At 34.5% G+C, this 22,721-nt stretch overlaps 1 long non-coding RNA gene across 3 annotated transcripts in view; it reads right to left on the reverse strand.

Annotated features, from left to right (window-relative positions):
• The window catches only part of LOC117979249 (uncharacterized), a 126,193-nt gene that overhangs the window by 34,941 nt on the left and 68,531 nt on the right, over positions 1-22,721 (reverse strand). For all 3 annotated transcript variants that reach the window (XR_004670010.2, XR_004670011.2, XR_010109192.1), the window contains exon 2: positions 12,951-13,067. This is a non-coding gene — a long non-coding RNA (uncharacterized LOC117979249). The remainder of the gene's footprint in view (positions 1-12,950; positions 13,068-22,721) is intronic.

Genomic DNA, 22,721 nt, shown 5'->3' on the forward strand with positions numbered 1-22,721 from the left:
AAAAGAAAAACCCTTCTGGTGGGTGTGAAGTAGCATCTCATTGTTGTTTTAATTTTCATTTTCTTTCTTTTTTTTTTGGAGACAGAGTTTCACTCTGTCGCCCAGGCTGGAGTGCAGTGGCACGATCTCGGCTCACTGCAAGCTCTGCCTCCCAGGTTCACGCCATTCTCCTGCCTCAGCCTCCCGAGTAGCTGGGACTAAAGGTGCCTGTCACCACGCCTGGCTAATTTTTTGTACTTTTAGTAGAGACAGGGTTTCACTGTGTTAGCCAGGAAATTTTCATTTTCGTAATTACTAATAATGTTTGCACCTTTTCATGTGATTATTAGCCATTCATATATCTTCTTTGGTGAAATGTCTATCCAAATATTTTACCCATTTTTAAATTGGGTTGTTCAATTGTTTTTTTATTATTGAATTGTAACAGTTCTAGATATAGTCTCGTAACTAGTCATTTATCCTATATATGATTTGCAAGTATTTTCTTCCACTTTATGTCTTGTCTTTTAACTTTTTCATGATATCTTTCAAAGCTTAAAATTGTTAATTAGGATGAATTTCAATTTATCTTTTTTTGTTGTTATAAGTTGCACTTTTGGCGTCTCCTTAAAGTTAACAAATATTTTCTCATATATTTTCTTGTGGATCTTTTATGAGTTTGACTTTTATATGAGGTCTCTGAGACATTTTTGAGTTGTTGTACGATGGGACATACAGGTCTACATCAGTCTTTTGACATGTGGACATTCAGTTGTCCCTGTATTGTTTATATGAAAGGCTATTTTTTTCCTCATTGAATTGCCTTGACACCTTTTTTCAAATTATTTGACCACAAATGTGTTTATTTCAGGACTCTCAATTCTGTACCACTGATCTATATGTTTATCCTCACACTGGCAGCATTCTATCTTGCTTAGTGTGGACTTATAGTAATTTTGAATTATAGAAGTCTAAGTCCTTCAACTTTATTCTTTTTCAAAGTTATTCTGGCTGTTCTAGGTGTTTTGTAATTTTTTATAAATTTTAGAATCAGCTTGTCCATTTTTGCAAACAACAACAACAAAAACCCCAACCTACTGAGATTTTGACAGGGTGTGTGTTAAATTTATAAATCAATTTAGGGGAGAATTGACATCATAAAAGGATTAATTTTTCAATTCAAACATATGGAATGTCTCTCCATTTGGTTAAATCTTCTTTGGATGTGTCATAGCAATGTTTTGTAGTTGTCATGTTATACATTTTGCACTTTTTGTTAAATTTATTCCTAAGCATTTCATTCTTTTTTGATAATTTTGTGAATATAATTAATTTCATTTTTGGATTGTTACTTGTATTTGAAAATACAATTACCTTTGTATATAGATCTTATATAGGTAAACATGCTGACTTCTTCGATTTGGTTTAGTAGTTTTATTGTGGCTTCCTTAAGACTTTCTATGTATATGAGGACATCATCTGTGAATAAAGACAATTGTACTTCATACTTTCAAATGTGCATGTTTTTAATTTCTATTATTATTATTTGCCATTATATACTGGCTACAAGCTCAATTAAAATGTTAAGTAGGAGAGGTGAGAACAGAAATCCTTGCTTTTTTTCCCATCTTTCAGGGGATGCATTCAATCTTTCAGCATTAAGTATAAGGCTAGCTGTAGGTTTTATGCAGCTGCCTTTTAGCAAGTTGAGGACATTTCCTTTCATGAGTCTGTTGAGCATTTTTAATCATGGATGTGTGTTGGATTTTGTCAAATCCTTTTTCTTCGTTTATTTTGATGATCATGGGCTGAATCATTATTTCCAAATGTTAAAATAACTAAATATCAAATGCTTAATAAAAATTGTTTTTTTTTCTAATATCTAGAGCCATTTGTATGCACTTAAAATCACTGCATACAGGTGACTACTTTTTTTTTTAACCAGTTGTTAAGGCTGCTTCTGGCTCAGTGAAATGCTGGATTATAATTATTAATGCTAGGAGAATTTTGAACACTGTCAGAAAACAGGCTCCTTTTGTGATTTAGTAATATATTGGTGAGGAGTAGAAAGGGAGTTTCTTTTTTTAGTTTTTTTTAATTGTGGTAAAATATACATAACATAAAACATCCGTAAGTGATTTTTAAATGTACATCTCAGTGACATTCATAATGTCGTGCAGTTACCACCACTATCCATTTCCAGAACATTTTTATCATCTAAAGCAGAAGCTTGGTACCCACTAAATATCACCCCCACTTTATTCCCTACCCCCAGACCCTGGTAACCTCTGTTCTATTTTCTGCTTTTATTAAATTGCCTTTTCTAGGTACCTCATATAAGTGAAATCATACTACGTTTTTCCTTTGTGTCTACTTTCTTTCACTTAGCATCATGCATTCATGGTTTATCCACGGTGTAGTATGTCTCAGAGGAATTTCATTTATTTTTAAGACTGAATAATATTCCATTGTATGTTTATAGCATATTTCTTATATCCACTCATCTGTTGATGATTGACAGACATTTGGGTTGTTTCCACATTTCAGCTATTTTGAATAATGCTGCTATGAACATCAGGGTATAATTTTCTCTTTGAGTCCTTGCTTTCAATCCTTTCAAGTGTCTATTTAGAAGTGGAATTGCTGGATCGTATGGTACTTCTAGGTTTCACTTTTTGAGGAATTGCCATGCTATTTTCCACAAAGACTGCACTATTTCACATTACTACCAGCGTTGCACAAGGGATGCAATTTCTCTCTAACATTTTCCTAACACTTTTGTTTTCTTTCAATAAGAGCCACTGTAATGCATGTGAAGTTGTACCTCATTGTGTTTATGATTTGCCTTTTGCTAATGATGAGTGATGCTGAGCATTTTTTCAACTGCGTGTTGCCCATTTGTGTATCTTCCTTGGAGACATGTTTATTCAAGTCCTTTAACCATTGTTTGTTTTTCTTGTCAAGTTTTAGAAGTTATTTATGCATTCTGGATATTAATCACTTATCAGGTATATGACTTACAAATATTTTCACTTGATAGCATCCTTTGATGTACAACATTTTACATTTTGATGAAGTCCAATTTGCTTACTATTTCTTTTATTGCCTATGTTTTTGATATCATATGCAAGCAATCTCTGCCAAATCCAATGTCATACAAGCTATTTTTTGTAAGAGTTTTGGAATTTTACCTCCTAAGTTTAGGTCTTTGATCCATTTTGAGTAAGTTTTTGTAAGTGGCATGTGTTACAAGTTTTACATGATTCTTTTGCCTGTGAATATCCAGTTTTCTTAAGTTCACTTTGTTGAAAGGAATGTCCTTTCCTTCATTAAATGGTCTTGGCACCCTTGCTAAAAATCAATTGACTTTATATGCAAAGGTTTATTCGGAGGCTCTATATCTGTTGCATTGGCCTATATGTCTGTCCTTAAGCCAGCACCACACTGTTAGGTCTTTGCAGTGCCTTTTGAAATTGGGAAGTGTAATTCCTCCATCTTTGTTCTTATTTTTCAAGATGACTTTGGCTCTTGAAGGTGCTTGAGATTTCATATAAACATTAGGATGAATTTTTCTATTCCTGCAAAAAGAAAATCCTTGGTATTTTTGATAGCTATTGCATTGAATCTGTAAATTGCTTTGGGTAGTGAGGTCATCTTGGTAAGATTATGTATTCTAATCCATGAACAAGATGTCTTTTCATTTATCTAATCTTTTGGCAATGTTTTGTAGTTTTCAATGTATGAGTCTTTTATCTACTTGTTTAGATTTATACCTGTCTTTTTTCTTTTTGATACTCTTATAAATATAATTTATTTCTTAATTTCCTTTTTACATTGTTCATTGTTAGTGCGTAAAAAATGCAACTAATATTTGCATGTTGAACATCTGTCTATTATTTGCACACAAAACCACTTTTAATGGGTACAAAGTTAAATTAGGAGGAATAAGTTCAGATGTCCTATTGCACAGTAGGGTGACTATAGTTAATAATGTATTGAATGTTCTTGCTACAAATAAATGATAAATGTTTGAGTTGATGGGTGTGCTAATTACACTGATTTGACTGATACACATTTTACATGAAACAGTACATAGACCATAAATATTTACAATAATGTATCACTTTAACATTTTAAAAAACATTTGTAATGTAAAAAGTGTCTCTTAAACTGGGTAGGTTAACTTCTTGATTTATATTTAAATATGAATCTTAAGCAAAATAGTGAAAATAACCATTTTGATTTAGTGTTTTTTTCCTGTGTGTGAATTGTATATACTTAGGTGAGGACAACAAAATCAACTGAACTGTAAGCTTAATAGGACTGAGGGATAATTTTGCACAGCAGTTTTACTAATGGTACATTGTTACATTGTTGCTTCAAAACTCTCTCTCTCTTTCTGTCTGTCTCTCTCTCTCAATAAATGGCCAAAGGGATTAGTACTTTACCTTTGGATGTCCTCAAAGTATTATTTGGAGTTGAAAATACTTCAGCTAGAACTAAGTAGAATTTGTTTTTTTCCTTTGGAAGTCCTCAAAGCATGATTTGGAGTTGATAATACTTCAGCTAGAACCAAGTAGAATCTGTTTTTTTTCTGAGGAGTATCGGTAGCATAAATGAGATTATAAACAAAGTACACTTAAGTTCTATGAATGCAATGACTGCTATTTATACAAAATTTAAATCTGCAAATGGAATCAACATGTTTATGGGTTATTAAAATTGTCTAAATTCTTAGGTTCTGTATAGCACATGTGTTGATTTACAAATAAATGATTTATTAAGTGATTAAGAAAAAAATGCAACTAATATTTGCATGTTGATTTTCTATCCTGCAACTTTGCTGTATTTGTTTATTAAATTCCAACAGTTTTTCTGAAATCTTTATGCTTATCTACATTTAAGATTATGTCATTTGTGAACAGAGATCATTTTCATTCTTCCCTTCCAATTTAGATGCATTTTCTTTCTTTCCCTTGCCTATTGCTCTGATTAGGACTTCCAGTAGGTGGGAATTGAACAATGAGAACACTTGGACACAGGATGGGGAACATCACACACCAGGGCCTGTCATGGATTGGGGGAAGAGGGGAGGGACAGCATTAGGAGATATACCTAATGTAAATGACGAGTTAATGGGTGCAGCACACCAACATGGCACATGGATACATATGTAACAAACCTGCACGTTGTGCACATGTACCCTACAACTTAAAGTACAACAAAAAAATTATACACATAAAATATATTAAAAGAAAAAACTTCCAGTAATACGTTGAATAGAAGAGACCAAAGCAGGCATCATTGCTTATTTCTGAGTTTAGAGAAAAAGTTGATTATTTTTAAATATTGGATGTTATCTGTAAGCTTTTCATATAAATTTGTTGAGGAATTTATCTTTTATCCTTAGTTTATTGGGTGCTTTTTATCAAGAAAGAATGTTGATTTTCGTTAGCTGTTCTCTCTCCTTTTTTTGTACCAATTGTCATTATTGACTGTTTTCCCTCACTTCATTCTATTAATTTTTTCTAGCTTCTTAACATTTAAAATATTGCTAATGATTTAATACATTTTTCTTTTTAAATGTATGCATTTACAGATATAAATTTCCCCCTTATCACTGCTTTTGCTGCATCTCATGAGGTTCCACATGTGTTTTTATTGGTCTCAAAATATTTTCTAATTTTTCTTGTCCTGCTTTAATGAATTGGTTGTTTAAAGGTGTTTTGCTTAATTTCCACGTATTTTTGAGTTTTCTAGTTTTCTCTTTTTATTAATTTCTAGCTTTATTCCATTGTTACCACACAAGGTACTTGGTGTAATTTCAATCTTTTTAAAATTTTAAGACTTAGTTGTGTTCTAGCTTCATTCCATTGTAATCAGACAAGGTACTTTGCATGATTTTAATCTTTTTAAAATTTTAAGTCTTGGTTGTGTCCTAACTATACTGGACAATGTTCCATGTGCCTTTGAGAAAAATGTGTATTCTGCTGTTATAGGATGGAATGATCTGTGTGTGTCTCTTAGATCCAATTGGTCTACAGTGTTGTTTAAAGTCCTCTAAATCCTTATTGATCTTCTGTTTTATTGCTCTACCCAATATTGAAGTTGGGAGTATTGAAGTCTCTAACTATTATTGTATAAGTGTCTATTTCTCTCTTCAAATCTGTCATTGTTCTATCATATATATTGGGGCTCTGATATTTTATGCATATGTGTTTATAATAGTTAAATGCTCTTGGCGAATTGAATTGTTATTAACATATAATGCCTTTCTTTGCCTTTTGTAACAGTTTTTGAGTTAAAGTCTATTTTGACTAATATTAATATAATATCTAGTTTGCCTTTAGTTACTACTTGCCTGGAATATCTTTTTGTATTCTTTACCTTCAAATTGTGTTTGAAATATAAAGTGAGTCTCTTAAAAATAGCATAGAGTTGAATCATGTTTTTTTTTCTGTTCTGCCTCTATGACTTTAGATTGGAGAGCTTAATCCATTTACATTAAAAATACATATTGATATGAAGGAAATTCTGCCATTTGCTATTTGCTTTCTATACATCTCATAGCTTCTTTGTCTCTCATTTTCTCCATTAGAGTTTTTTTGTGCGTTTATTGGATTTTTGTAGTGACATGTCTGATTCCCCTATGCTTTCCTATTGTTTACATTCCATAGATGTTTTCTTTGTGATTATCATGGGGATTGCATATAATATCTTAAGGTTATAAGTAATTTGAATTAATCATAACTTGACCTCAATTGCATAATATACTCTTATAAAGTTACATCCTCGTTATTAATAATAAATATGTTACAATTTATCATAAGCATATCAAATTACATATTTATACATTGAGTGACTAATAATATAATACAGCTTTAAACTTCTTTTTATGCTTTTGTATTTTAAATTCTGTAGAAAATAAAAAGTGGAGTTATAGACTAAAATTACGGTAGTGTGGCTTATATCTGCCCATTTATTTATCTTTACAGGAGAACATTGTATTTTCATATGGCTTCAAGTTACTGCATATTGTCTTTTTATTTCATTGTAAAGGATTCCCTTTAGAATTTCTTATAGAGCAGTTCTAGTGGTAGTGAATTCCCTTAGCTTTTGTTTATCTGAAAATACAGATAAACAAGAAAATTATTATTTTTTATCTGGGAATACAGATGAACAGTAAATAAATTACACTATTTGTAACTTCTCCCTTGTTTTTAAAGAACAACTTTGCCAAATATAAAAATCTTCATTGACCGGTTTTTTTTTCAGCCCTATTTTATTTTATTTTATTTTATTTTATTTTATTTTATTTATTTTTGAGATGGAGTCTCACTCTGTTGCCCAGGCTGGAGTGCAGTGGTATGATCTCAGCTCACTGCAACCTCTGCCTCCCAGATTCAAGTGATTCTCCTGCCTCAGCCTCCCAAGTAGCTGGTACTACAGGTGCACGCCACTGCACCCGACTAATTTTTCTATCTTTAGTAGAGACAGAGTTTTGCCATGGTCGCCAGGCTGGTCTCAAACTCCTGACTCAAGTGATTCACCCATCTCAGACTCCCAAATTGCAGGGATTACAGGCATGAGTCACTGTGCCTGGCTTTTTTCAGCACTTTAAATATATTATTTCTCTGCCTTCTTGCCTCCAGGCTTCTGATGAGAAATTGGCTGATACTTGTATTGAACATCCCTTTTATTTTGTTGAATTGCCTTGCTGTTATTGCTTTTAAGATTCTGTCATTGTTTGGCTTTCAACAGTTTGATTATAATGTGCTTTGGTGTAGATGTTTTTGGGTTTATCCAATTTGGTATTTGTTGGGGTTATTTTATCTGTATATTCATGTCTTTCTTCATATTTGGAAGGTATTTGGCTATTATTTATCTTACTACTCTTTTTTACCTCTCTCTTCTCCTTGATCTGCTTGATGGTGTCCCTCAGTTTCCTTAGGTTCTATTCACTTTTATTCATTCCTTTTTCTTTTCTGCTCCTCAGACTCAATAATTTCAATTTTCCTATCTTCGAGTTCACTAATCTTCTGCAAATCCGTTGTTGATCTCTGCAAGTAATTTTAAAAACTTCAGTTGCTGTACTTTTCAGCTCCAGAATTTTTGTGTGGTTCTTTTATATAATTTCTTTGTTTGATGATATTCTCCTTTAGATAAAATATTATGTTCCAAATTTCCTTTACTTCTTTGTCGAAACACACTCTTATCTAGTTGAGCAAATGTCAAGTCACTTTAGTATCTGGGCTTTCTCAGGGACAGTTTATGCCAATTAATCACTTTATTCCTTTGAATGAGCCATTTTCCTGTTTCTTTATGTGCCTTGCGAATTTTGTTGTTTTCGTTGTTGTTGAAGATTGGCATTTGATTTTTATAATGTGGTGACTTTGGAAATCAGATTCTCTTCGTTCCTTAGGTTCTCTATGTTGGTGTTTCTGTTTTGATTATTAAAGTCTGTTGTGTTCTATTTGTCTTGAGACAAAGTATTTTTGCAAAGATTATTCCTTGGTGTGTGTATTCACTATTTTGATACCTTAGCTTGCACTCAGCTAATACTTTGACAAAGATTTTCTTGAATTTCAGGATCTGAAACAGACAAAAACAAACAAAACCCCAAGCAAACAAACAAACAAATGGACAGTCACCTTTCTCAGATTTTATAGACTGCCTCTGTGCTAATGTACTTCTTCATGATTTTCTAGGCCTTCCATGAGTCTGGGATTCAGCCAGGGTGAAAGATTAATGGTTTTTAAGGAATTTTGAGCATGTGTCTTTCTGGGGCATGCTAGTAATGTTCTAAATCCCCCTGTATACAGAATTCTTTTTGAATGCCCTAATTTCCCAAAGAGTCTCAATATGTTTCCCCTCTGGGCCTTAGCTGGTATATTGTATGTCTCCACCGAGAATCTCTAGTTCCAGATGTCTGTGGGATTTTTGTCCTCTTGTGGTTTTTATGAGACTTTCCTGTTGCTTTTCCTACCTGTACTCTGAACTATACAAGACAGAGATGAGCAAGTCAGTTCTTCAAGTGCTTCTCTAGTCCAGTTAGGATGAACATACACAATAATTTTCAAGTAAAGTCTGCTCTGCTTCCTCCACTTTGAAGTGGGGAATTGGTAACTAATCTGTCACTGCTGAAAAGCACAGCATCATCTACTATGAAGGGTCTTGGGGATGCAGAATAAAACCATCACTAAACATTTTTACCATTTTGAAGATGGCTTTTTCTTGATTGAGTATGTACTTAGTTGCTGTAAAACTTTGATCATTTTCCAGAGCTTCTACAAAGTTGGTTCACACTGTTTATGTTTTGTTTTACTTTATTTTTTGTGTTTATGTTTGAGGAATAAGAGCTTGGATCTTCTTAGTCTACCATTTTGCTGACACCACACCACAAGGGTTCCTATTTTTGACAAGTCTAGAAACACTTTACTTATTCCTTTTTTATTTTCAAAGACCTCTAGGAAAGTGTCAATGTTTCCACAGTCAAGTTTAACATTTCATGATCATTTCTTTTTTCTGTCATTACTGGTTGTTCTCAGTTATTACCTAATGCTATTTATACATTGTCATTTACTAAACTTCAACAATTATATAGAAATAATGAATTAATTAATTCATCTTTCTATAAACACAAATATAATGGGGCATTTCATAAAAATAAATATGTATTTTTTTATTACTTGAGTTCAGGTAGTATAAAATTGGAATTATTTGTGGTTTTGCTATGGTTTGAATGTATCCCCCAAAGTTCATATGTTGGAAACTTAATTTGCAATGCAATAGTGTTGAGAGGTAGGCCTTTTGAGAGGTGATTTCATGAGGCCAGAGCCCTCATGAATGGGTTAATGCTATTATTACAGGTTAGGTTAGTTATTGCAGGAATGTGTTCCTGAGTTCAGCTCCCTTCTCCTCTTTCTCACATGTGCTCTCTTGCCCCTCCCGCTTCTGCCATGAGATCATGCAGCAAGAAGTCACTCATCAAATGCAATCCGCTTGACTTTGGACTTCTCCACCTCCAGAACTGTAAGAAATAAATCTCTGCTTTCTTTACAAATTACCTAGTCTCTGGTATTCTATTATAGCAGCAGAAAATTGACTAAGACATGGTTCTTTCAGAATTCTACTTTCTTCCCCATAACCTGCTATTCTGTTAATGTGATTTTCATTCCAAATTTTCACTAATTACTTTAAACACAATTATTTTGCATTCATTTTTAGGTTATTGTATCGATTTGGGTATGTGAGAATAACAGTTCTCCTATTTGTTGTATCTGCTGGTTCTCTCCATGCTGGCACATTTCCTTATGTGGTGGTTCCTTGAAATCATTGAGCTCATTTTTAGCAGCATTATTTTTTTCTGTAGCTTTACTAGATGCCCTGTATTATGGATTTATTCTATAGATGGTTTTGTCTTTTCTTCTGCTAGAGCTTTTGGGATATGTATCTTGAGATTCCCAAATTTTAAAAATCTCAAATCAGGACTGTAAGGTAACAAATTTGTGTTGTCTACAGTAAGAAAAATAAATAAATAAATTCTAGCTTCAACACCTGAGTGCGGCACAGATTTAATGTTTCTATTTCTCACAGAACATTTTTCTACACCAGAGCTTTGAAAACATGAAAACTTATTTTCTTCTACTATGGTTTGGTGCAGTGGATATTTTATTTGCCCTTTTTATGAAGTGGGCATGACTTTTAGAAACCTGCTTTTATGCAGGTAATCTCACTTGTAACGCTATACTTTTTTTTTTAACTATAAGAAGCTTCCACTTTTTCCCTTTTTTTCTTTTCATTTCTCATGTTTCAATATCTGTTTTGAACAATAGAAAGGCATTTCTCTTGAGAAGTTCATTTTATTTTATTGACTAATTAATTACATTTTACAAAAGCACAAAATGTGTATATGCTCCAGACATAGTTGAATAATACCAACATAGAACCGTCAATATTCACTTTGTGAGATTTCAGAGACTTTATTCAATGTCAATGCGTAAATATAATTTATTTTAAAGATGCATCAGATAAATTTATTATTTTAAATAATATATTTCCCTCTAGACAGATATATTTTAGCTAAATACACAAAGAATGATAATATTTAATATTGTTACTTTGTAATTTCCTTTACTGGCCATACATACATATACATGGGAATGTTTAATAAAGGTTAAGAGGAAAATACTTCTTCATTGAGATTCCTAAACTATTTATCCATTATTGTCACTTAAAGAGGTAACAATATGCCTCCTAAAATTTCAAACTCTTTTCCATGTATGAAACTATTTGTGAATTTCATTACAATATTTTTCTACTTATTGTCTTGTGATAACATTTAATATTTATTTTAACCATGTGTGGATGTGTATATATGTGTGTGCTTGTGTGTGTGCATGTGTGTGTGTATGCCTGTCTCCCCCTCTCTGTATCTGCCTCCCTCACTTTATAGATGTAGAGCATAAATGATAAATATTGAACATAAAATTGAAACCTCAATGTCCTACATTAAAGATTTCTCCTTACATGAGGACAGTCAGGTGTTCTTTTTAGCCAATATCATTGTCATAAAGTTAAAGGATGATGGAGAGGTACAGAAGCAGAAGTTTCAGGGGATAGTATCTAAATATTTAGGAATTCATCTCATAGAACTTCCAAGTTCTATTAGAATGCTACTTTAATTTCTCCACTTAGTGATTATACCTCTGCATAGCTCAGTGGTAGAAAAGAGTATAATTATACCTGTATAATTTCTGCCTTACTAAATTTAATTAAAATCTCTATTTTGTTGATATTTATGATTACTAAACCCCTAATTGAATGTTGTAGAAAATAACTACAGTTGCTGAGTTTGTGGTTGTTAAGAAGCAGATAACATCAACTAGCTGGATTAAATGACCCGTAGTAGGTAATCAATAAGTGTGTGTGCGTGTGTGTGTGTGTGTGCGCGCCTGCCTGTGTGTGTGTCAAGATTCTTCTTATTAACATTCCCAGTGTAAATGGCTCTTGGGGTAATGGATTCTTTTATAAGTTGAAATTGCCAACACTGAATGGTTGTTAGCTAAAATTTATATACGACTTTTACGAGGAGAGACATTCTCTACTTCTTCTTTTGGTAAGGAGAAATGAATGTGGAGATATGGCAAGTACAGGAAAATGTTTCAGTTTAACTCCAGCGGCCAGAAGGATAGCAGTTTTATATGAACTTGATGTGTTCTAATTAATTTTTTTCTGATTTTGAGTTTTGTCACACTTGCACATAGCATAGTCACATATTAACAACTTTTATCATATTCAAACTACACACACACACACATACATGCACTCCATTCAAAAGATTGGATGGCATTACAATATAGATTAGCACTTCAATGCTCCACATCACAATCTTTAAAACAGATAATGGTTTGGAACTCTAGCTATTTATTTTCTATTTTACTTCTACCCTGGCCCAAGGAATTTGACAGGCTTTAATTTTTTAATGTGGAAGCCCAGTAGTGAATTTCAGTGGCCATTACCAGAAATATCTCTTCCAATGTGAAAGTAGTGAGTCTCCTGACTACTCGTTCTGAATATACTTTGATGAACATGAGGTATCTTTCGTTTTATAATAGTTTATGGCATCTTTGGCTGAGTTTCAAGCAAAATTTTGCTACTATGCACCAATGGCCAGAAAAGGTTTTATTCTTTACTTTTAGAATAAATATGATTTCACACTGTGAACTTTTTTTTTTTTTTAATTTTATAGTCTGGACTTTAGAGACTGAGGCTACAGCCTGCGTTGTCCAATATGTGGGATCTAGATGTGTGGATAGTGAAATAGTTTTCTTTCCAAAGAATTCTTTAGATAAACTGTAGCTTTGTAGATTTGGTTCTAGCTGTGAACAATAGCCCAGGTAAGATAATTCAGCCAGTGTGAAAAGCTGAATCGTTCCCACTCTTCCCATTAGGCAATACATGAAACCCACCTGGGGATCTTGGGAAAGTCTGTTCAACACTCCCACTATGCTTCGTTTTGTTTTTCTCCTCCCACTGCCAAACCTCTGTGAACTCCAAAGGACATTCAATCTTTCCAGTTTTCCCACCTGTAATGAAATATACAAGTGTAAAAGCCCCATTAAGAATTTCAATACAATTGCTCTTCTACTCTTACGTTTCAACCTGTTGAGAATCCTGTGAAGCAACCTCGTCAGAGCTCACTCATCATTGAACCACAAATCTGGAAGCAGTTTTAATGCCATTCCATAGATATGCTATTGGATTTTGTCAAATATAAATTATCAAAAGAAACAAGGCACTAATGCGCGTTTGACAATGAATGTCCCTTGGGCTCATTTCAGGCCCACATCTTAATAAGAGAGCCCTTTGCAGCAATGTGTACGCGGCTGGTCTCAGTCCATCCTTTTCTTAACTGAGCAGTGCTTGAGCACTCTTCCGTAGACAATGACACACAGTTACTGGAGTTTAATTCTAACTTCATTGCGTTTTATATTTTTAAGCAAATTTGGGAATCAGAAATACAACCTGAGAGGCCAGGTTTATGTTCATACAGACTTTTTAAAAAATGTAAGGTATCCAGAATGGTTTTATAGGAATCATTAACTTTTTAAAAGCCACCAGTTTCCTTCTGTCATTAATGATATGCATAAGAGCTTAATGTAATGCTACTTTTAATTATCACAGCCCTTTCTTTTAAATATCAAATTTCCCTCTCTAAACTGTCCTGCCTTCTCTTTAGAGTCTCATCTGTCACTGTAAATGCCATCACTTTATTCCTCCTATAGATGCACTGACAGGCCCACTCTTATCCCAAGCTTTATCTCTTTTTCCATCCTTTATTGTACTACAAAGATCCCTTTTTCATAGTTTACAGCTGTATCCGCTTTCCACACGTGGCAAATGATTGCCTCGGTAAAGGTATTTTCTGTTTCAATCTTGCATTTTCCCAAGGGAGAACAAAAGGGACAAGCTTTCTGGAGTTGGTTTCACTGAGAAAATTGTTTAGAATTGCCTCATTCCTCAGCAGATTAACGAATGCATACAATCCCAGCTTAAGTGCTATTGTACTACACAATTTGTCCATTATACTTTGTCCTTTCCATTTAGAAAACCCCTCACCAATTAAAGTAATACAGCCTTCCAATACCTGCTCCCAATTAAATCTGAGCTGTATTACCTGCCCTGATGCAGCTGGTCACAGATTCTTACCACTTACCCACATTCATTAGGCTTGTTCATTATCAAGGGGATGGTGGCAGGAATTCAAGCCACTGCCTTCCTTTTAGGGCTCACCAAAATTATCAGCTTTCCACCCAAGGCCCCAATAAGGACAGGATTAAGTATAAGGAGAAGGAATTCATACAGTAGCAACTCTCATTGTTTCTTCTTTCCTCATATCCTTTCTACCTCAACACATCAAAAGGATACAGTGCAGGTACAAAAGAACACTCGTCTTAATGAAAGGATCACTTTTCTCTCGGTTTCGGGCCCAAAGCGTACCCCCCAGCTTTGTTCTTCTGTCTTAACTACCCTCCCCCTCCAAGCTCTTTCTGCAAGACCACAGTGAGAACCATAAAGAAAGGCTCTGAAAGTGACCAAGAAGCCCACTTACTGCGAGCTTTGTCATTGAAGAGCAAGGCTTTCCAGCTTCAGGCTGGACTGGATTTTGGGGAAGGGTTATTTTTCTATCCAAGGCTTAAGGCATCTCTAAGAAAGGAGGGGGTTGCGGAGGAATGGAAAGTATGGGGAACTGTGATTTAATTACTACTGGGCATGACTGTGTGAGTGGGTTCTCCCAGATAAATTTTAATCTAAATCCAATGAACAAAAATATACGACCGGCTTTCTTTACTTTCGTTTTGAAGTGGGACATACACGCAGTTAATTCTTTGGTGATTCTGGTGGGTCTCTGTCGTGATTATTGATCAGAAAAGAAAAATAAAAGACAAAACAAAGTTGGCGGGGAGGCATGCCACAGTAGGGAAAAGGTCACAGACTAAAGAGGAGAGGTGTATTTATCGCACTAGAGAGAAAATTCAGGAGAGAAGAAAATACAAGTTAGCTGCCAGGGTTAGGAAATGCAAAATTCAGGTAAAAAGGACTATTGATAAAATTAAAAAGTCATGAATTTCTGAACAAGAAGTGCTCCTTCAGCCCTGAGGAGACCAAGCCTGAGAGCTTACCCAGGCACTGGTGGTTCTCGGGGGGAAAAGAGAAGTTCAGTGGAGGCTCAAGTGTCCTTTTATAGGAGAGTACAGAGCAAATTCCACCTATCTTCTCTGGAGAGAAGACACTGAGATCCTGCACCAAAGTGTCCCTTTTAAGATATTTGATTATGAAATTAAATTGATATATATTCTCTTCCGAATTCCTGAATCGTCAACTATCCTTTAGTCAGTAACATTTTTAAAGGAACTTCAGTGATCTCGTACCTCTACCGAGCAGGCACTGTGATGGAGAAATCCTGATCCTGGAGAAACTACCAGCATTCTCAAAGGAGCAGATATATGGTGGGTGGATAATCAGTGAAAATCCATTCTAAGCAACTTTACTATAAGTCTTTATTGTATACATACAAATCTTATCAATGAACAGCACCATATGCATATCTGTGGCTTTTTTTTTTCTTTAGGGGGGGAGGTTGTATATTAGTGTTTTCCTCTCAATTAACTTCTAGGCAATTTTCCCAGCTAAATGCATAACATCTTTGGCAAGATGCCAAACAAAACCTTAAGACCCAACACTAAATTCTGCACTTATACAGGCAGCTTAGATTTTCATGCGGTGAACTGGAAGCTTGCCAGCAACTCCCACTATAAACTCAGCAGTGGGAAAGCTATATATATATTTTTTTTATCAAGAAAATCTACTTTAGATTTCCAAGACCACTTGAAAATTGCACTATTTTAATGTGCCTTTTAGACAAAATAAAAGAAAGATTTAACCTGCTATTAAATTAACCCAATTAGCTATTTATTCCGTGTAACCTTACACTTTGGATGATGTTAAATCAAATAAACTGGCAGGGAATGATTTTTTTGTAGTGAATTATGGAAATTACAAGATGCATTCTAAACAATAAGTTCTTATGTCTTTTTCTTTATCCTTTTCACTCTGACAAGATTATCAGAATACTTACTTTAAAAAAAAATCGCTTTTTTGTATAGGAAACGGAATTACCCAGGATATAATACAGCTGAAGGGCCTGGGGAGAAGTGGCTGGAAAATTAGAATGTAAAGGAATGCTCATCAAATAGAAATTTACACAACAGTCATTCCTTGGAAGGCTTGCCATCCATCCCTCAAACTTTGCTTTTTGGTGTGCTTTTACTTGTACATTCCATTCAACACATGTGTTCTTCCAATAATGTCGTACTTTTCAAAGCACTAACTGCTGTCGGGCTGCTTTGGTCCCCAGTCAAGCTTTGTTGATGTTAAATTTAGAACCAAACTCTAAGAATTTGAGTTCATGTCCACTGGGATCTACCAGTTGAGGTAAAAAACACTTTCGAGAACTTGTGTAGTGTCCGATAAATTCTTTTAACACTAAAAAGCTTTTGGAAAACAACATTTTGACGACTTAAGAGGCAGTGAACCAGAAACATATGGATTAAGTTTCCTCTGTAATACTCAGGGGCCTAAAAATTAAGGGGGAAACGCTTGGCCAAACAAATTTTGCCCAACCAAAAAAATTCACAAACCAGGCCAAGATACTTTGCCAAACCTAAATTACTGATGAGCTCTCTTTCCGTAATATTAGCTATTATTATTACTACGTTTTATTTTTGTTTGATAATTCTGGAGTTTTAAAAACATCTGGAATGGTTTCGGAGAACAGCAGTTCACATCAAAGTGATTTTGCAATTTCAAAAACAAATCATAAATCATAACCTAAGAACATTGTGAATTTGTCTACATAAGTTCACGAGCCAGGATAGTTTGGCCAGGAAGCGGCCCACAGTTGTACCCATGGTAAGGGTGCTTAAGTTCAGCAGGTTAGGCCTTGCAAAGACAGGGAGACTCAGAGGATGTGGAGGCAGGAAAAGTTAGTACTTGTGTCATGGCCTCAGGCACCAGTTTCCACCAGACAGACATGAGACAGACAGAAGGCACCACTGGAGAGCTTCCTATAAAAATATGCAGAGAGATGACTCCTTAGGACACCTCAGTAAAACACAAGATATGGATCCCAAAAGAATTGTTAATGTTTTCCTTTTGATTTTCAAGAACTTCCAAGAACAGACATAGCAGCTACTTCTGCCTATTGGCCCTCTGTAAGTTTTAGCAACAGCACAGAACTCTCATCACACTAAATAACAAACATCACCAAAATAGCAGGACAGAATACAAGGCTGAAACGAACTATCTCAACCATCTTTTCCACTGACTTTTCCTATGTTTGTCATCTCTTCCCTCAAATTGTGGCCGGAAGAAAGCAGGTTCTGTGCTATGTATACGCAGAGCCTGCATTTGAAGAAACAGAAGGAGCCCAGACTAGGAAGCTAAGGGCACAAGGTGCAAAATATAAATAAAAGAGAAAGAAAGAAAGAAATACAATGATAAAATGAAAGAAGAAACAAAAGAAACAAACCCCCAAAAATGAAACGAATGAAGGAAAGCAGAAAGAAAGTGGGGAAGAGAAGGGAGGAAGGAAAGAAGGGAAGGAAAGAGGAAGGAAGGAAGGAAGGAAGGAAGGAAGGAAAAGTAAAAGGAAGGAAGGAGGGAAGGTAGACAGACTCTTAGCACACATATAATATTAAGGGAAAGGAGATTATAGCCAATTTGATGAACACTTGCTATAGATTTTGTTGCATATATAATTTATATTCCTTTGATTTATTTCAGGATTTAATTACCCTTTTTTTCCAGCAAGTCGACTGTGATTGCATGTGGTATTACAGTGGTAGAGGTGGTGGTAATTGTGGTAATGGGATAGATCAGCATTGAGAAACTTTAAAACTGTCTCTAGGATAGGAGTAAGAGTTTGATGTAAACAAACAAACAAAAATCCTTTTTAAATATTTTGGAAGAGCGATAAAAGTCATTTGACATTTAAAGACACTGCAGCAGCAGTTAGTGGACTATGGAGAACTGATATTTATGAAAAAAATGTATCCATACTGCTGAAACATCACATAATCCCTGCAAAACTCTGAATAAAGTTATAAAATTAACTGCTCTATATGGTCTATTTTACGTAACAGGCCATTGTGTCCACAGAATGCAATGGCTATGCCAAAAGAAATATTCTTACACTATTGAAAGTATGTTAAATTAATTTTTTTGAAACTCCTAGGAAAGTCCAAGATAGGTGATTTTATTGGTGGAGGTATTTCTTAAATATGTATTAATGAGTCAACAGGCATTTGGGAAATAGCTTAACATACCATTTTTTTTTTCTGTCTTCTAACTAGAAAAATATTTTTTTTCTCCCATAAGGGCAGTCTAGAAGATTGGGCATGATTCATACTGCATCTTATTACACCCCTGAATTTGTGTCTATTTATGAAAAAATTAGCATAATTTGACTTAAAACTTCTATTACTTTGTAAAAGAGTTATTTCACATATTTCTCACCACAAGCAGCAGCAGGCTCTTAGGAAGAATTTTCTGCTGTGAAGGAGTGTTCTATGCTTATATTTATACATAACTACATTCTAACTCGTACAATCCAAAATTGCAGGGAGATAGGCTAGAAAAAGAATCTGCATTCACTCAAGATTCTTTGTAAAAAAATTTAAAAATATCATTGTATTAAAATATTTAAAAAGGTACTCTGTTTTACATGCACTTGCTTTGATTTAGAATGCATTTTTGAAAACCCACCTCAAGCTTCTCTGGGCACTCTAGCAGGGCCTGCTTGCCTGCTGACAGACGGGCGGTCCTTAGGAACCCAATGTGCCAATTTGCACCTAGCACGGCGTGTGCATTAAAGTTACACGTGGCAGAGCTCTGCAGTATGCACGTCTTTGTTCGGCATGTGAATTGTTAGAAATCGGGGATTATCTTTATTAGGATAAAGGCTGATGCCGTACAAGACCCAAACAAATAAAAACATAAATAAAACCCGGAAGCTTTTCGAGTCTAGATTTAGTGTCAGAATCCCAGGTAGGGAGGCAATGTCAGAAAGCCTAATTCAGGATTTCTGATAAAGGTAAATGAAAGGTGACAGGTAGTTCCAAAATCCAGCCACAATCAGCAACTAGAGAGGAGGAGTTACCTAAACTTGAATCAGAATCCAAAATCAGGGTCAAGAGGCACAAGAAGGAGTAAGCCAGGAAGTTCACACCAGCTGGGACTTGGGGACAGTAGACAGCTGATGATGGGCCCAGGGTTTCTTGGTGTTTTTAGAGAGAGTGAGTGAAAATGAAGTGAGGGCTCCGGATAAAAGGCAGCCCGGAAACCAGGGGTGGGGGTGGGGTCAGCAGGTTACGGCCCCCTCATCAGTCAAGGGACACACCTGGCGTCCAGGCCTGGCAGGCTTCTGCTGAAGAGGGAGTGACTTCCCACGCTGACAGGAGTAGCAAATTATATAGATCTAGAGATAGAGACCTATTTATGCAGGTTGTTTATTCAGAAACTAGTCATTATTAAAAGGCTAATAACTACAGGAAAAATATCACTCCCCTGGGGTCAATTTATTTCTGTCCAACTCTGATTTCTGAAAAATGAAGATTTCTTTGAACTGGAAAGACAAGATATTGTAAAATATGCATCATTTCAAGACCTCGTTCTTCTGTCTTTGCACTGATCTTTCTGCTTTTTTTATTGATTCATGGATCAGTGTCCAAACATAATTTTACCTTTTTCAACAGAGTTCAAAGCAGGGGAGATGCTATCTCATCAGTTTTCATAATTTCCATATGATTCACCATCTGGCTCGCCCCTGTCTCTGGGGCTTCGTTTCCCACTATACCTCTCCGCTTACCACATACACCAGCCACACCTGTAACTCCTTCTGAAAGCCACAGGGTATTTCTCTGTTTCTCCACCTGCTCATGCTATTCTCTCAGCCTGGACAGTTTTCTCTCTCTTCATTTATGCAGTCAACATCTATGGAACCCCAGCTATGTGTTTAATCTGTGCTTGGAAGTGATGAAATGACACAGTAACCTCTGGAGCTTCCTGTTACTAAAGGCACCAAACTTGTCCACCAAGACTCAGCTCTACCTTCCTATAAAAAACCCACTCTTCTTCCCAATTTTGAATTTATCACACCTTTTTATGTGCTACCATAGGGATAGATAGATAGATAGATAGATAGATAGATAGATAGATAGATATATCTCACCAGAGTTTGTATTGTATATTTTAATTAATTGTATTTTATATGTTAATTAATTATATGTATGTCTCCCCAGTAGAAGGATAAGTTATATGCTCATTATGTATTCTTCAGTACTATCTTGGCACAGATGCAATATTTTATGCATTGATATTATTAATTTGTTCTTTGGTTAAATGAAAGGTTATGGACTGAGGGATGGATGGATGGATGGATGCATGGATGGATGGATGGATGGATGACTAATGAATGGATGGATGGACTGACTAATGAATGGATGGATGAATGAATGACTATTTGGATATATGCAGTTGAATATTATGCCCTTTTTTGTTTCTTGAATCCACAGTACATTGCCCATGACTGTTCAAGACAATAATTCTGCATTGCCTTCCTGCCTCAACCTGGAATCAATGACTTTTTAATCTAAGCCGTATTTCCCCTTCAATTATCAAATAGGATAATTTTGTTTTGTCATAGAACTACTCACTGTAAACACAATTGTCTGTGTGCATAATAGTTTTCTGTTACTACACTAAACTTTTATATGGAGTAATGATGTATATTTGTCAATTCAACAATAGAGTATTAGTTTAATATTCAAAAAATATATAAGTGCCATAAGAGGGTCTGCATTTTAGTATGACATATTTTTATGTCTAAAAGAAAAGTATTTATATGAAAAAAATTAAGCATTTACGTGGAAGAACAGATGATTATTAATTTATATTTGTAAAAAAAGTTTCTAATTTACTTTCATTATATAAAATTATTCCATCTGAATTATCAATTTATGTATCAACTTTCTTACAGAGATATTTTCAAAATGAGTACATACTATCTTTATACATTTAAAATTCATACATAGTTGATATTCATATTTTAGTAGATTCTATGTAGAAAATGAAAGTTTGCTCTATCATGTTTTGACAATTTAAAAAATTCATTTCTCCATCCAAAAAATCCTTGATACAGTAGACTGATTCTGGCACAGGTATCGTAATTCAGAAATGTGTAAAAAAATGCTCAGAGAAAGGCATATCTAATATCGCGGTCCTAACACATTTGATATAGATATAGTATCGCCGAGCTCATTATAGCAGACCCTATACTATAATTATATTACACACATTTTAAATTATCATTATAATTTAAGTCTGCAATTTTGTTTGGGGCTTAGATTTTCCATATTTGTTCTCACATGTGAATCATTTAAATTGTTGAAGTAGAATCTGTTTAGCTGTTTTGAATTATATGAATGAAAGAAAAAATACTTTCTCTTCAAAGCAAATTAAGATATTTGGGGACTCAAGTGAGACTGTCTGAATTTATAAGCTTTAAAATTTTGGAGTAAATATGAATTTAAAAATATTTTCTAATTTCCCTTGAACACAACTTAAAATTACAAATAAATTAAATATTTGACATAAATCTGATGAAATTATCAGTTTATTCAGTGATCTTAATTTTACTGTACCAGGAATATTGAAGATAAAATTAACATCATAAATTATTAGATTTGTTCAGTTACATTATTTTGGTGTATGCAAGTACAAGATGTTTATTTTTAACATTTGGTCATGACATTCAGAGGTACAAATTAAATAATGTCCTATTATTGTTCCAACTATGTCTCAAGTATAATTATATAAACATGCAAAAGTCTGAATTTACTAAACATTAATTTACCCTGAGAAGATGCAATATTTGTTCCTGGTAGTTGGGGATTTTAATTGGAGACCTGGATACCATTAGCAATTTATGTCATGCTTTTATATACTTATACTTTGTAAGGAAACTTGGCAAAAATTTCAAACAAACATAGAAAAGACTTAGGCTAAGGTTTCAAGAAATGGAGACTTCTATCTTTCTTCCTAAAAAATTACTTAAAATATCAGCTTTCAGATATTAAAAATATCACTAAGTCTATATGTATACGCCCCTTACTTTATGTTTTTAATTTCATAATTTGGTAATTTTCATTGTATTGTTGTTTCCCTTAAACGTTTGCCTTTGGAAGTCAGCAGAGAGACATCACGATCCCTTTGAACTTTTACTTTTGATGGTATAAGTATTTCAGATTATAATAGAACTCCACATGCTAAATTTTGCTCTCCTGACATTTTTAAAACAACAGCAACGACAAAAGGGTACTCGATGTAAATCCCTGAGGACTCACAGTAGCAGCCGAGTCTTACAGGTTCCCTTGGTCTTCAACACTCTCTTGTCTGACCTAGACCGAGTCTAGCAGAGGTGGTTATAAATAACTCCTCAAACACTGGCCGGAGTCTCTAGTATGAACTGGGGCTGCAGCTGCCGTGCACACTCGAGAGAGGGCAGACAGAAGAAAGCAAGACCAGAGATGACTACAGACACAAAATCTTAACAATTGACATCCTGTAGTCACTACTTGAGCTTTTCCTCTGTATTTTTCGAGAAATTTTATTAAAATGTC

The sequence above is a fragment of the Pan paniscus genome, chromosome 12, assembly GCF_029289425.2.
Source record: "Pan paniscus chromosome 12, NHGRI_mPanPan1-v2.0_pri, whole genome shotgun sequence".
Classification (NCBI taxonomy): Eukaryota; Metazoa; Chordata; class Mammalia; order Primates; family Hominidae; genus Pan; species Pan paniscus.